Raw genomic sequence first — 14,502 nt, forward strand, 5'->3', positions numbered from 1 at the left:
TGGATAAAGACAGGCTGGTGGTGGGCCAACCGTCTGCCTCATAACAGTGTAGAATATGAGGTTTGTGTCACAGGTGGGTAAGAAAGAGAATGATAGTGACATGGAAAGAGAACCTGCAAACTAAAACCTTCCAAACACAAAGTTTAAAAACTCTCAGAAGCTAAGAGCACTTGCTGCTCTTCTGGAAGACCTGAGTTCAGTTCCCAGCACACACATCAGGAGGTTCACAACTGCCTGAAGCTTCATATCCAGGGGCAATGATGCCCTCCTCTGGCTTCAATAGGAACCCCACACACATGTGGCATACTCACATACAGAGAGAGAGACAGACAGAGAAAGAGACAGAGACAATGACACAGACTGAGAGGCAGGGAGAATAAAAGCAAATCTAAAATAAGAGAAAACAACCTCACATTTCTCATTATAATTCAAGTTCTCACAACACAAGCCACCACCTTCTCACTGAGCAAGTTCAGGCATTCCCTGGGCTGACCTGCAGCAACAGCATGTCTGACATTGGGTCCTGTCCCAGTGCTGCTACCTCTTGGAGGATGACTGATAATCAGGACTGTCTTAGGATTTCTATTGCTGTAAAGAGACATCATGACCATGAAGAGACATCATTTCCTTATAAAGGAAAACATCTAATGGGAGGGCTTATGGCTTAGAGATTCAGTCCATTATCATCATGGTGGAACATGATGGCATGCAGGCAGACATGGTGCTGGAGAAGGAGCTGAGAATTCTACAATTTTGATCCAGAGACAACAGGAAGTAAACTGAGACACTGGGTATGGCTTGAGCATAGGAGACCTGAAAGACTGCTCCTACAGTGACACCCTCACTCCAACAAGGCCATATCTACTCCAACAAAACCACACCTCCTAATAGTGCCACTTCCTGTTATCTTGTGGGGGCCAATTACATTCCAACCACCGCATCCCACTTCCTGGCCCCCATAAGCTTGTAACAATATCATAATGGAAAATATATTTACTCCAACTTCAAAAGTCTCCATAGTCTATCACACATCAACAATGTTTAAAAGTGCAAAGTTCAAAGTTTCTTCTGAGATTCACGCAATCTCTTAATTATAATCTCCTATAAAATAAAAATAGAAAAATCACATGCTTCCAACATATAATGGCACAATATATATATTACTCTTTCAAAGCATAGGGAAGGGAGCATAATGAAGAAATATCAGACCAAAGTGAGACTGAAAATCATCTTGGCAAACTCCAAACTCTGCATCTCCAGGTGTTATTTCAAACTGCTCATCAGATCTCCAACTTCTTTCAGCTGTGTTGACCACAACACACTTCTCTCTTTTGGGCTGGTTCCACTCCCTGTTAGCAGCTCTTCTCAGCAGGTATCCCAAGGCTCTGGCATCTCCAACAACTTGGGGGTCTCCAAGGCAATCCAAGCTTCTCTTTCAGAGCTTCACACAATGGCCTCTCTGGTCCTCCATTTAGGGATACCCCTGACACATGCCTAGTCTCAGTGGTTTTCCTTAGTTGAGGAGGCAAACTGCATAGCCCATTTCTTCTGTCCTTAATCCAGAACCACGTGGCCAAAGCTGCCACGTTCTGCTGCTCACTGGGACTGGAACGTGACCCCCTTGTTTAATTACATCTCCACCAATTTTCTGTTTTTATTGGTTTCCTTCACTGCCTAAGCTTGACTGTCCTGAAATTTTCTCTGTAGACCAGGCTGGCTTCTAACTCAGAGACCCCCTGCCTATGCCTTCCCAGTGTTGGGATAAAAGGCATGTACCACCACACCCTGATTTAAGCTTTTCTTTAATTTCTTGTCACAAGTTGGAAATTTAGCTTGTTAGGATCTTGCCCTGAGGCCACCACTCCTTATATTCCATTTCTTCATCTGTTTATTTTCTTGAATACAAGAAATAGTTCCATTCCACTTCCTGGTGCTCTTTCTCCTCAAATTGTACATTTTGTATTTTTTTCTTGCTCAGCTTCCTCTTTTTTAATATAAATCTGTACAAGAGTGGGCAGTCATAAAAACACAACAGAGTCTATACTAGGCTGTTTTGAGATTTCCTCTGCCAATGGAATTAATCCAAAACACTTCACTTTAGCTTCAGGCAGACTTTTTTGTACAAGGACAAAAAGCAACCGTATTCTTCACCAAAATATCCCATGAACAATCTCTAGGCCACATACTAATATTCTTCTCTGAAATCTCTTGTCCAGGCCCCCACAGTTCAAATAACTCAACACCAATGTCTTCCATGTTCGTGCTAGTCTGGCCCATTAAGCAGTACTTAAAGCATTCCACTGCTTTCCAAATCCAAACTCCCATACTCCACATTACTCCAAATAAAAACATGGTCCAGCCTATCACAATACTCCAGTCCCTGGTACCAACTTCTGTCTAAGTTATGGTTTCTGTTGCTGTTAAGAGACACCATGACCACAGCAACTCTTATAAAGGAAAACATTTCATTGAGGTGGTGGCTTATAGTTTCAGACCTTTAGTCTGTTATCATCATGGAGGGGAGCGTGGTGGTGTGTAGACAGACATGGTACTAGAGAAGGAGCTGGTACATCTTGATCCACAGGCAACATGAAGTGGTCTGAGACACTGGGCACAGCTTGAGCATGCCTTCTAGTGCAGTGGTTCTCAACCTTCCTAATGCTGCAACCCTTTAATACAGTTCCTCATGCTATGGTCAACCCCCAACCATAGAATTATTTTAATAACTATAATTTTGCTACTGTTGTGAATTATAATGTAAGTATCTGATATGCAGAATATCTGATATGTAACCCCTGTCAATCAGTAGTTCATAACCCATATCAAAGGGACTGAGACCCACAGGTTGAGAACTGCTCCTGCCAGAAGGAGCAAAGCCGTCAGGTAATGGGAAGAAATGGGGAGAAGCAGCATGATGTGAAGGGAGGACCCACAGGAGACTGGAAGAGTCACTGTGGGGTTCAAATGTTGTCAGTGGTCATGAGGAGCTGGAGTCAGCATTGGAGTTTATGGAGTTTGATTCGCCAAATAGCAAAGCTAAAGACTGGAGAGGCACCTGGGGAGTGGAATAGTCTCCAGAATGCCCCTTGCTGCTTCTGTGCTTCCTCCTGCTTGCTGCTGCTGTGTTCCTGCTGTATGCGACATGGTATGAATACTCTGTGAAAGGATCCCACTGTATCTAGTACAGTGTGTTGTTGGATTTTCTTTTCCTGTAGCCCACATAGGAACATCGTAATTTTGTTGTTTGTTTTTGCTCTTCTGGGGATCGACTGCCACCCAGCTCCCAAATAAATCACACAGAGGCTTATTCTTAATTATAAATGTCAGCTTTAGCTTTGCTTGCTGCTAGCAAACATTTCTTGACTTTAAATTATCCCTTCTACCTTTTAAAAAGCCTCTGGGCATTTTCCTTTTCTTACTTCTGTAATCTTACTTTCACTCTCACTCCATGGTTGGCTCTGTAGAGGGGTGGCTGTCCCCTAGCATCCTCTGCCCCTTTTTCTCCTCTCCTTCTCTTTTTTCTCTTTCTATTAATCTTCTCTCCTGCCAGCCCCACCTATCCTTTCTCCTGCCTTGCTATTGGCTGTTTAGCTCTTTATTATATCATCAGGTGTTTTAGACAGTCACAGTAACACAGCTTCACAGAGTTAAACAAATGCAACATAAACAAAAGTAACACACCTTAAAATCATATTCTCCACTTCCTTCAGCCTCCACTGCATTAGATGTATTGGACGAAGTTCCCGCCTAGACTTGTATTGCTTTTGGATATCCAGAATTAAACCTTGCTTTTGCATTTCGGCGTGCTCATCTTTGGTGGTCTCTCAGGAGGTGGTGATCTGGGCACAACACTTGGGGGCTCACCGGGATCCCCAGACCCCCCGCCGGGATCCCTCTGCACCTATCGATCGGTAAGAGCACTCCATTTTTTATCTTCACTTTTCTTTTACTTTCATTTTCTTATCCAAAGCCGGCAGTTGAATCTGACAGGCTCTCACCTTGGCAGACGCACCTGTAAGGTGACCCTGGAGGAGTTGGGAGATGTCCCAACCCCTCATCATGACACGGGGTCCCCACAGGTCCCCCGTCAGAGGATGCCTGTGAGGGGTCTGTCTGTTTTGTGAACTCTGGGGATCGGGAGTCTCTGTTGATTTGTCCCTGTCCCATCTGTACGGTCTTTGGCATAATTGAGGCTCCCTCCCTGAACTCTGGTCTACCTGGACCATCTGTAGAGCCCTTGTTCTTCCTTTTTGTCTGCCTATCTTGTTTGTCAGTGTGATTTATATACCTATATAAATGTATAAATGTGTGAAAACTATGGCCACATGTGTGAATGTTTTATGCCTGAGCTTGTGTATACATTGGGAATTGTGGGCTGGATTGCCAGAAGAAGGGATGGAGGCCCTTTGGTGGTTGAACTGGCACAGACTAACCGAACTCCCCCATTGCTTCCTTGCTCTCTCTCTGACCAGAGCTCAGGCAGCAGGCAGCAGAAAGCTCTGCAATGAGTCCAGCAGGCAGTGGCTGCACAGCTGCTACTTCAGGGACCCAGGGCACTGCTGAAAGGGCTAAGTGGCCAGTGAGCATCACAGGGCCTAGATGCAGCGGGATCGGGGGTCCCAGCTTGCTCAGAAAGCTGTGGAGTAGAGGCTTGGCTGCATGGGAACTAGGCATTGCTGTGTGCTAGGGCAGGCTGTGAACACTGTGGGCACCAGATGTGGCCAGCAGGTTCTGGCTGGGCTCCCGTGTGGACACTGGGCAGACCTGGCAGGAGCCAGCAGGAGCCTCAAGGAGCTCAGAGTGTGGGGACTGGTGGAGAACTAACTGCCCCTCCAGGGTCACAGCTGAGGAGCGGCCTACAAGTCTGTGGGCCCAGCCAGGGCTTGGAGTCACTTACAGTCTGCCATTTTCACGTACTTGAAAATCTGAGGTTAACAGCAATCTTTTGTCCCCATGGTGCATGCCTTCCCTGTCCTCTTCATCTCCCATGCTGTTGGGTGGAGCTCCCAAGACCTGCCCTGGGGCTAAAACCTGATCAAGGTCTGGCTCCAAGAATGGAATGATTGATAAGCCACCGTGACTATGATTTAAGGTTAACCAACAGTTTCTTGTCTGTGGTACATGCTGATGCAAATTGAGAGTTATTCTTGTTATGGTATATGCATTTATTTCTGTTCTTGTTTCAAATATTGTAACTTTACAATATATTCTAGATTAGTGAGGGAAATTACAAGAAAGTGTAGCTAGAGTTTTCCTGCCTGGCCCACGGTCAGGACAAATCTCTCTCACCTGCCAGTCCCACAGCTGCTCAGACCCAACCAAGTAAACACAGAGACTTATATTGGTTACAAACTGTATGGCCGTGGCAGGCTTTTTGCTAACTGTTCTGACAGCTTAAATTAATCCATTTCCATTAATCTATACCTTGCCACGTGGCTCGTGGCTTACTGGCATCTTCACATGCTGTTTCTCATCATGGCGGCTGGCAGTGTCTCTCTGACTCAGCCTTCCACTTCCCAGCTTTATTCTCCTCCTTGTCCTGCCTATACTTCCTGCCTAGCCAATGGCCAATCAGTGTTTTATTTATTGACCAATCAGAGCAACAAATTTGCCATACAGAACATCCCAGAGCAAGAAAGACTTTGATAAGAGTTTTTGTTTTAAAAGAAAAGAAAAGGCGGAATTTGTCTAGAGTAAACGTCTGAGAGATCAAAGGAACGGACTGTGGGTACATGGAAGGTTGTAGATGGTCAGAGGGGATGTGATATAAACTGTTTGTTATGGTTTCTTATACATGAAAATACTGAATTTGAAAGTTAATTCTGGTTGGTTTCATCTTAAAAATGGCTAATGATTCTGCAAACCGCTTATGTATGTGTGTATGTGGACAGGTATGTGACTTAAAAATGTAAGCAAGCTTTAACTGTTCGTATGTATTGTGAAGCTTGGTTCCAACTGTGTGTATGTGTGCAAGTAATTATTGTTTAGAAAAACGAGCTTTAAACAGCAACCACATGGCTCCCTCCATCTTGGCTGGTGACCTCATGGGCAGTCATGTGGCTGGCAGCCATCTTTTACTAAGGTTATAAAGATCTACTCAGGTTAACACCTAATACTTATGTCTTTACCAAGTGTTCAACAGCAAGTTTCTAGAGAATTTAAATAGATGGCAACATATGTTAAATAAATAAGATACTTAATAAATACTAAAGCTGCACATCAATGCTTTTATACACAGGAATATACCTTGCTCTGGCAGCTATACTTTGTCATTTAAGATTTACCCATATAATAAAATGATAATGGTTTTACAGACATAAAAGGATCATAGGGAACAGCTGAGGTTTGCAAATGTATGCAGGACTAGAGTTCCAAAAAGAGTCTAGTTGCAATAGTGGACTTTAGCAGTTTAAAAAATATGCCAGTGTCAGATAATGATCACTGGAAGCACCAGTCTAATAAAATGGAGCAGGCAGGCTATGTATATGCTGCCAAAGGTAGAGTCAAAGAAATCATCCAAGCCTCTAAGTAAAAGAACCAAAAGGATTATAAATGAATCCCAGATATTGAACTTTGGGATTGTTTGGACTCTGGAGATTGGCTTTACTTTATACAGATTGTGATGATGCCATGTTTTCTCCCCCTTAAAGGATAAAAAGATACTTTATTGTTGATATTACAGAAGACATTTGAGAGATCTTAATCTTTTAAGAACAGTTTTTATAGTTAAAAACCAATGACTTAAAAAAATGTTTCTCCTTACCCAAGGTACATTCAGGCTTAAGAATGTTGTCTAGCCTCCTTTTGTTTGCTAAGTTTGTTCTGAAAAAGCATTGTTTTTTAAGCTACTTATTATAGACTGTTAGAGAACATAAATAGTCAGTCAGGGTAAGTAAGTATTGATGTAATATTACAGGGATATTTTACTCATTTGCTCAGTCCCTTGCATATGTTCAGGGCTGAGCTTGAAACAAGTAATTAGTAACAAAGTTTGTCTATTCAGATATACCTGGACAGCCCTCATACACCAGAGATCTTCAGAATATGGCATTTCAATGTTGATCTAAAAGCTTATTATATCAGACAGGCTTCCAGATCCTAGCAGTGACCCAAGGTCTCCAAAGAAGATTACGTACAAGGTACCACAACATCTCTGCCTGGATTATGGCTACACTGACCACAGGGCAAGATGCCCCAATGCCTGGCTTACCTGAGAGCTGCAGGAGGAGGTGGCGCATTTGCGGGAGCTGCTGATGGCTCTGGAACTCTCAGCCTCTACTCTAGGAGGTCTGAAGGTAAAAGAGGGCAGTCCTGGAGGTGCTCCATCAGCTGCATCATCTCCTCCCACCCCAGCTTCACCCTAGTCTCCTCCTCCACACAATGGGGAGCTGGAGCCCTCCTTCTCCCTCGGTGCTGAGCCCCAGATTGGGCCTGAGGAGGCCACGGAGAGACTGCAGGAGATGGAGAAGATTATTGCCGAGCTGAAAGAGACTTGGGAGGAGAAGTTTTGTAAGACAGAAGCCCTGAAAAAGGAGAGAGAAGCATTGATGGCTGAGATGGGCGTGTGACTGTGTCCCATAGCCCAGGTAATCTCTGTTCGATCTGTAGGGCCAGGCCATATCTAGTACCCACAAGCTCCAATAAGTAGGACCAGAAGTGGTTAATAGTCTAGATGACCTCTGTGCTATCTACATGGCCAGGGGACTCCCCAAGTACCCACATATAGGACCAGAGATGGTTAATAACCTAGGTGACCTCTGTGCTCTCTGTATAATGGAGAGCACACCAGATCCTCTCCTAGGCCCTCAGGATAGCACATGTAGACGCCTACAGAGCCCAATTTCATGGAAGAAGTGACATGTGCTTTGAGAAGAGTTTTGATATAATTATGTCTCCTTGTGCATTTGAAATTATAATACACCAGGAAACTTTTTTCCAGATTGTACTGTGTTTAAATAGTCTCAAATAATCTGCCTGGGGCCAGAATCTTGAAGTCTGAACCAACACAGGCTCCTGAGTCTTGTTGAACAGGATTTCCTTCTGGCCTCACAATGATCATTACTCTGTTGGCCATGGCATTTACAGAAACATCCACAGCCTGTAGTTAAGTCTATGGAACATTTTCTTGATTTAAAATTGATGTGGAAGGGCCCAGCCCACTGTGAGGAATGCCACCCCTGAGATGGTGGTCTCAGTCCTCCATGGCCTCTGTTTCATTTCCTTCTATGACTTCCCATCATAGGACTGTATACCATAGGACAAAAGAAACCCTCTCCTCCCCAAGTTACTTTGGTCATGGTGTTTATCACAGCAACAGAAAGCTAACTGAGACACCTGATTCCAACCAGTCCAAACACCTAGAGGTTCTTCCCACAAGCCTACTCTAACATTCCATCTTCTTCCCATATCTCTGAGGATGCTACTTTACCTCCTGACAGTCCCTTCCCTCCTGGTGTCACTCAGAGGGAAAGACAGGGTGGTCACAGGGGAGTTACCTACACAGATGACATCCCAGAAAGGTCAAGAGGACATGGGCAGACCACAGCCACAGCTCAAACCACACAGGAAGTTAGCAAGTCTCCCTGAGGCTATTCATAGGATGATGAAGTCCACATCCTCTCTTTAGGACACACAGGTCAGCCCTTCCTGCACACCCAGGACATGAAACTTCTCATTCCTGGATCAGACACTTGATTGGTGACACCAGTGACAGTAGTTCCATCCCCTTCCCTGTCATCATTCTGCTGGTTCCTTTCCAGCCCTCACAGACATCTCTGTCATTTTCCTGCTGGGAGTACATCCCACCTTCCCAGAGCAGTGAGAACAAAGAGCAGATGGGCTCAGTGTGTTTCTGTGTCACAAGAGGAAATACACCATTGGGTTTAGGAAGCACAGGGTCTCCCTCTGGTGCTGACAGGGATGGGGAAAGACATGGCAGTGGCCCTGCTGTGTAGATGAATTGCAAAACAGTCTTATTAAATAAAAAAAAACTTCAAGCCACATATCTGGGTTAAAACCTGAGATATCAGAGGAATAGAAAAAGCCACAAGCCAACCTCACTTTACTGATCCTCAGCTTCCAAATATACCTACTTCTTGTATACCCATGTCTATATGCCTTTCTGTTCTGCTATCTCATTTGCTCTCCCTGTCCAGCTACATCACTGCCTCTTCCTGCCCAGCTCTGTCACTTCCTGTCTGTCTGTACAGACCTCCAGACTTCCAGGATTAACTAGTGTTGGCATTTAAGGCGTGTGCCACATGGACTGCTCTGTTCCCAGTCTGATCTTGAACTCACAAAGATCCAGACAGATCCCTGCCTCCTGAATGATAGGATTAAAGAAGAGTGCTACCATTGCCTGACTTCTATTTTTAACTTAGTGGCTGGCTTTTCCCTCTGATCTCCAGGCAAGCTTTATTTATTAGAGCACAAATAAAACATTACAACACTAGAATGAACTGTTGTTCTCTCAGGTCAATTTCCTAATTAGCCTTCCTACTCAAAGAGTGTTCTAGAGCACTGGACCATAAAGAGAGAAAGGGGGAGAGGAATGGAAGGCCCACATTGAGAGGGAAGAGGTGGAGCAGAGTCAGGGACACAGACCTTGCCCTCAGCTGAAGTGACCCTGGGAGGTGCTGCCTCCTGCCAGGAAGCTCAGCTTCAAGGAAGGACAACAAAGATGACACAAGAGCAGCAGGGCGTGGGAGCCATGCTGGAGTTGACGCTCTTCTCCATAGACAGAACGAATTGCAGTTCCTTACTACCCTATAGTGCATGGGTGTGTCCCTTGGTGGTCCCTTGGCAGTGGCTCCTACTCACAGGAGAGGGGACAATTTCCTGGGAGTGGTGGGAAGAAGGAAGCACAGAGACTGGCTGGGTCTCCTAGGGAGGACAAGAGCCTGAGAGGGGACACAGGACTTATATAGTTGGAGCATCAAAGGAGATGACACAGAGGGACAGAGGCTCAGCAGCAAGCACTCCCTGAACAGGAATTGGTATGGAAAGGGAATGGGGGGATGGGAACATGAGTGATCAGGTTGGTTGAGTTGGGGTGGAACGGAGGGGAGCAGTCAATGAAAGAGGTATCTTGATAAAGCAGGCCATTTTGAGGTTAGGGAGAAACCTGGTGCCAGGGAAAATCCAAAAAAATCCAAAAGGAAAACCCCAGCTAAGACAGATAGCAATGGTGGAGAGGGTGCCTGAACTGGCCTTCTCCTGTAATCAGATTGGGGACTACCCTAATTGTCAACAGAGAGCCTTCATCCAGTAACTGAGGGAAGCAGATGCAGAGAGCCACAGTCAAGTGCTAGGCCAAACTCCAGGTGTCCAGGTAAAGAGATGGAGGAGGGATTGCATGAGCAAGGAAGGTCAAGATCATGATGGAGAAACCCACAGAGACAACTGAACCAAGTTAGTGGGAGCTCACAGATTCTGGACCAACTGCTAAGGAGCCTACATGGGACCAAAATAGCACCTTTGCATGTGGGTGACAGTTGTGTAGCTCTGTCTGTTTGTGGGGCCCCTAGCAGTGGAATCAGGTGTCCTGGTGCTTCAGCTGGCTCTTTAGAACCTATTCCCCATGCTAGGTGCCTTGCCCAGCCTTGATGCAGTGGGAGGAGATTAGTCCTGCCTCAACTTGATAGGCCATGCTTTGTTGACTCCCATGGGAGACTGCCCATTACTAAACAGAGGAGGAGTGGATGATTCGGGGGGAGGGTTGATGGGAGGTGGAGAGAGGGAATAGGAAAAGGAGGGGAGGAAAGAATGGAAACTGTGGTTGGTATGTAAAATAAATGAAAATATACAATAACAACAATAAAAAAATCAGGCTGTAGGCAAGCCTGAAGAACATTTTCTTAATTAGTGATTGATGGAGGAGGGTCCTGCCCATTGTGGTTGGAGACATCCCAGGGCTGGTGTTCCTAGGGTCTAGAAGAAAGCAAGGGGAGCAAGCCATAAGCAGCAAGCCAGTAAGCAGCACTCCTCCATGGCCTCTGCATCAGCTCCTGCCTCCAGGTTCCTGCCCTGCTTGAGTTCCTGTCCTGACTTCCTTCAATGATGAACAGTGATATGGACCTATAAGCTAAGTAAAACCTTTCCTCCTCAAACTCCTTTTGATCATGGTGTTTCATTGCAGCAATAGTAACCCCAAGATAGTAAGTTTATGAATTAAAACTACAAACTGAAATGACAACCACAGAACAGAAAAGCATATTTGTAAGTCATATATACCATACAGCTTTTGTGTTCAGAATAAAAAACTGATTCAACTCAGGAAAAAAACTGATTCCTAGTAATCAGGGAAACACAAATTAAATACTATAAGATACCAGTTCACCCCAGGTAGATTGGCAATAATCAAAATAACTGACAAAAAATGTTGCAGAGGGTGTGGAAAAGAGAAACACATATTCCCTGCTGGTGGGTGTGAAAATTAATACAGTCATTATATAGAGCTTGTGGAAGTCCCTCAAAACAGTAGAAATACCACACGACTCAGCTATTTTACTGGGCATATACCCAGAGATCCAGTTTCCTACCATAGAGATATTGGCACCCCATGATTACTGCTGCTCTATTCAATATAGCAAGAAGATGAAACCAATCTAGATGTTCATCAACAGATGAATGCATAATGCAAGTCTAGTGCATGTACCAAATGAAATATTATTCATCTCTAGAGAAAAATTAAATCACAAAATTTACAGGGAAGTGGATAGACTTAGAAAGTATACTGTTAAATGAGATCATCCAATGTCAGGGAAAAATAACACATGTTCTTTCTTGTATGTGTTCCAAGCCTATATAATGTATGCATGTTCATATGTAATTAAATATATAGAGGTATGGTACAGTATATAGGAAGGAGAACATGAAAGGATAATTTTAATGATGCAAAATACTCCCTAATGAGTTCACATACATGCTGTACATTGTGTGGGTCCTCTGAATGCGTGCTCTCTCAACTCGGAACACGGTTTTGATGTAAAACATGTCCTTAACAAGCAATATCCACATGTAACTCTGTGCTGCCACCTTACTGGGAGCCCAAATTTGAAGTTATGTTTTTCATCTTTTAAATGTCCCTGTACACTGCAGTTCTTGTAAGTACTACCAACTTAGGGTGCATTATTCTTTAAACAAGAAATCCAGCTATAACTATTACAGTGAGTGAAGGCTTCCAAAGTATGCTTAAATCATCATAATTGGCGAATTTTTGAAAATTCCAGGGAATGCCGACTTACTGAAGCTCAAAGACTAACACACAGGGAAATACCAACACTGAGAAACTTGCAGGGTTTGGTTTGGTTGTCATTTTAGGTTCTAAGTCTAGAATGTGTTATTGTTAGTGAAGGAATGTACTTTCCTTTAGAATTTGAGATCAGAATAAAATGATTTTAGAGTGAGCAAAGAACTTGGATATTCCTGCCCTGAACAAGATATACAAAAATATCTAATAAAAACACATTGAAAGGGGGCTCAACAACATCAGTCTTCCTGGAACTGCAGATCAAAATGGCAGTGAGTCTCACCTCAGCTATTCTAGTCTGCAGTAAAAATCTACCTAGATCCTCAAAGGCAGCTGCACTCTGGGACCTTCCTGAAAAACTAGTGCTCAGCTCCATTACAGCATTTGGAACTTGGCTACCATCCTTGTAGCAGCCCAGACACCAGCTACAGGTCTCCTCATGAACACCAAGGGCCAACAATAAGCCACTTATTCAACATATTCACAACTCTCCTTGAGTTGTGAAACTATCTTGCAGCCTTGTTTCCACCCAGTACCAACAGATCTGGAGTTGCCTCACATAATCTTTTCCTGTGTCTCCGAGACCCCCACCCTGCAAGGAGACCATTTATAGTCCCCTCCCTGCTCTAATCATCCATGAGGAAAGACAGGGATCTCTTCCATCACAGGGCAGTCACCAAGGAGAACAAAGGCATCCCAGAAATGTCAAGGAGGCCATGGGAAGATCTGAATCACATTCAGCCAGCACAGGAAGCTCTCCCTGTGTCCTCCATAGGAAGCTGGAGCACATGGTACTCTTTCTAGGATGCACAGGTCACCTCCTCCTGCACACCAGGATATGAACTCCTAAGATAACATGTATCCATGCATCAGACACCTGATAGGGAACACCAGTGAGGATGAATCTAGGCCCTCCCCAGTCATCACTCAGCTAGACTTTTTCCAGCCCCTAGAGAAGACTGTCACACCCTGCCAGGAGTAAATTCGACCTTCCATGAGCAGTGATATCACAGGGCACACGGGGCTCTGCTGGGTTTTTGTGTGCCAAGGAAATATACTCTTGACTATAGAAAGTTCAGGGACAAGACCCTGGGGTGAGCTGCTGTTCTCTTGGGGCACAGGTCACTTCTTAGCCTTTCAGCTCAAAGTATGTTCTAGAACACTGAACAGGAAAGGAATAGAAGGATGGGAGGCAGTACTCACAGAAGAACAGAGCAATATACACACAGAGACTTCACCTCCAGCCCATCTGACTCCAGGAAGTGCCCTTCTTGGAAGAGGCTCAGTTCTGGGATGAAAAGCAGAGCAGACACCCTAGGAGTCCAGCTTGAGCAGCAGCCTGAGAGGCAAATCTCCTTCCCAGAGAAACAGCCTAGCCCAGAGCAAAGACTATGGAGCCCACATCATCTCCTCTCCACAAAAGACAGGTCTCCTGGAGGGGACTCCTGCTCACAGGTGAGGAGACATTCTTCTGGAGTAGAGAGCTGGGGAGCTCAGAGACTGGATGGGGTCTTCTAGGAGAGAAAAAGAGCCTGGGAAGAATGGACATCTGGCTTCTTGAAGCCTGGGAACAGGAAGCTCACAGTGGATGGGAATAGGTAATTGGGGCAGAAAAACTCATTTGTTGCCCATCGTAAGTTTATCAGCACTGGCCACTCGATCCTGAAGACTCAAGTTGACAACTCCATCAGGGTGACTCTCCAAGACAAACTCAAACTAAGTTGAGTAAACAACAGCCTCATTACATAGGACCCTGAGAAATCTGCAAATAAACCCCAGGCTCTGGGACACTGATTTGCTCACAGGAATCTGAGCCTGTTCCAGGCAGTGGAGTTTAAACCAAAATCAAACCAGTCCTCCTCACAAAGCCCTGCTACTACTGGGCAGGAAGACAGAGCAGCAAGGACATCTAGAAGGTGGGCTCAGGGGTGGACAAGCACTTGAGAAGAAACAGAGCATGGAAAGGTCAGAAAATGAAGGCATAGAGTCTTTAGAGGAGTAGGTCAGACAAGACATGCCGACACTCACCACAGATTCTGAGTGTGAGCAGGGATTTGAGGGCAGTGAGGTGTGAGCTGTGTAGTCACTATGAAGCCAGCTTCTTATAGTGGATAGATTCAGGGGTACTGATGAGTGGGAATGATGCTGCTGACCTCACCCAACAGGACACACACAGACACCAAGGCTAAGAGTTAAACACTCGCATCTCAAATTTCCACCAAATGCAAAGGTCCTAATATTGATAGGTTTTT

At 44.8% G+C, this 14,502-nt stretch overlaps 1 pseudogene; it reads left to right on the forward strand.

The window, feature by feature from the left end:
• The window catches only part of LOC128124085 (carcinoembryonic antigen-related cell adhesion molecule 1-like), an 84,867-nt pseudogene extending 70,896 nt beyond the window's left edge, over positions 1–13,971 (forward strand).
• Positions 13,972–14,502: the final 531 nt, after the last annotated feature.

Source organism: Peromyscus californicus, unplaced genomic scaffold, assembly GCF_007827085.1.
Source record: "Peromyscus californicus insignis strain IS unplaced genomic scaffold, ASM782708v3 Scaffold_4__1_contigs__length_199733344, whole genome shotgun sequence".
NCBI classification, from domain to species: domain Eukaryota; kingdom Metazoa; phylum Chordata; class Mammalia; order Rodentia; family Cricetidae; genus Peromyscus; species Peromyscus californicus.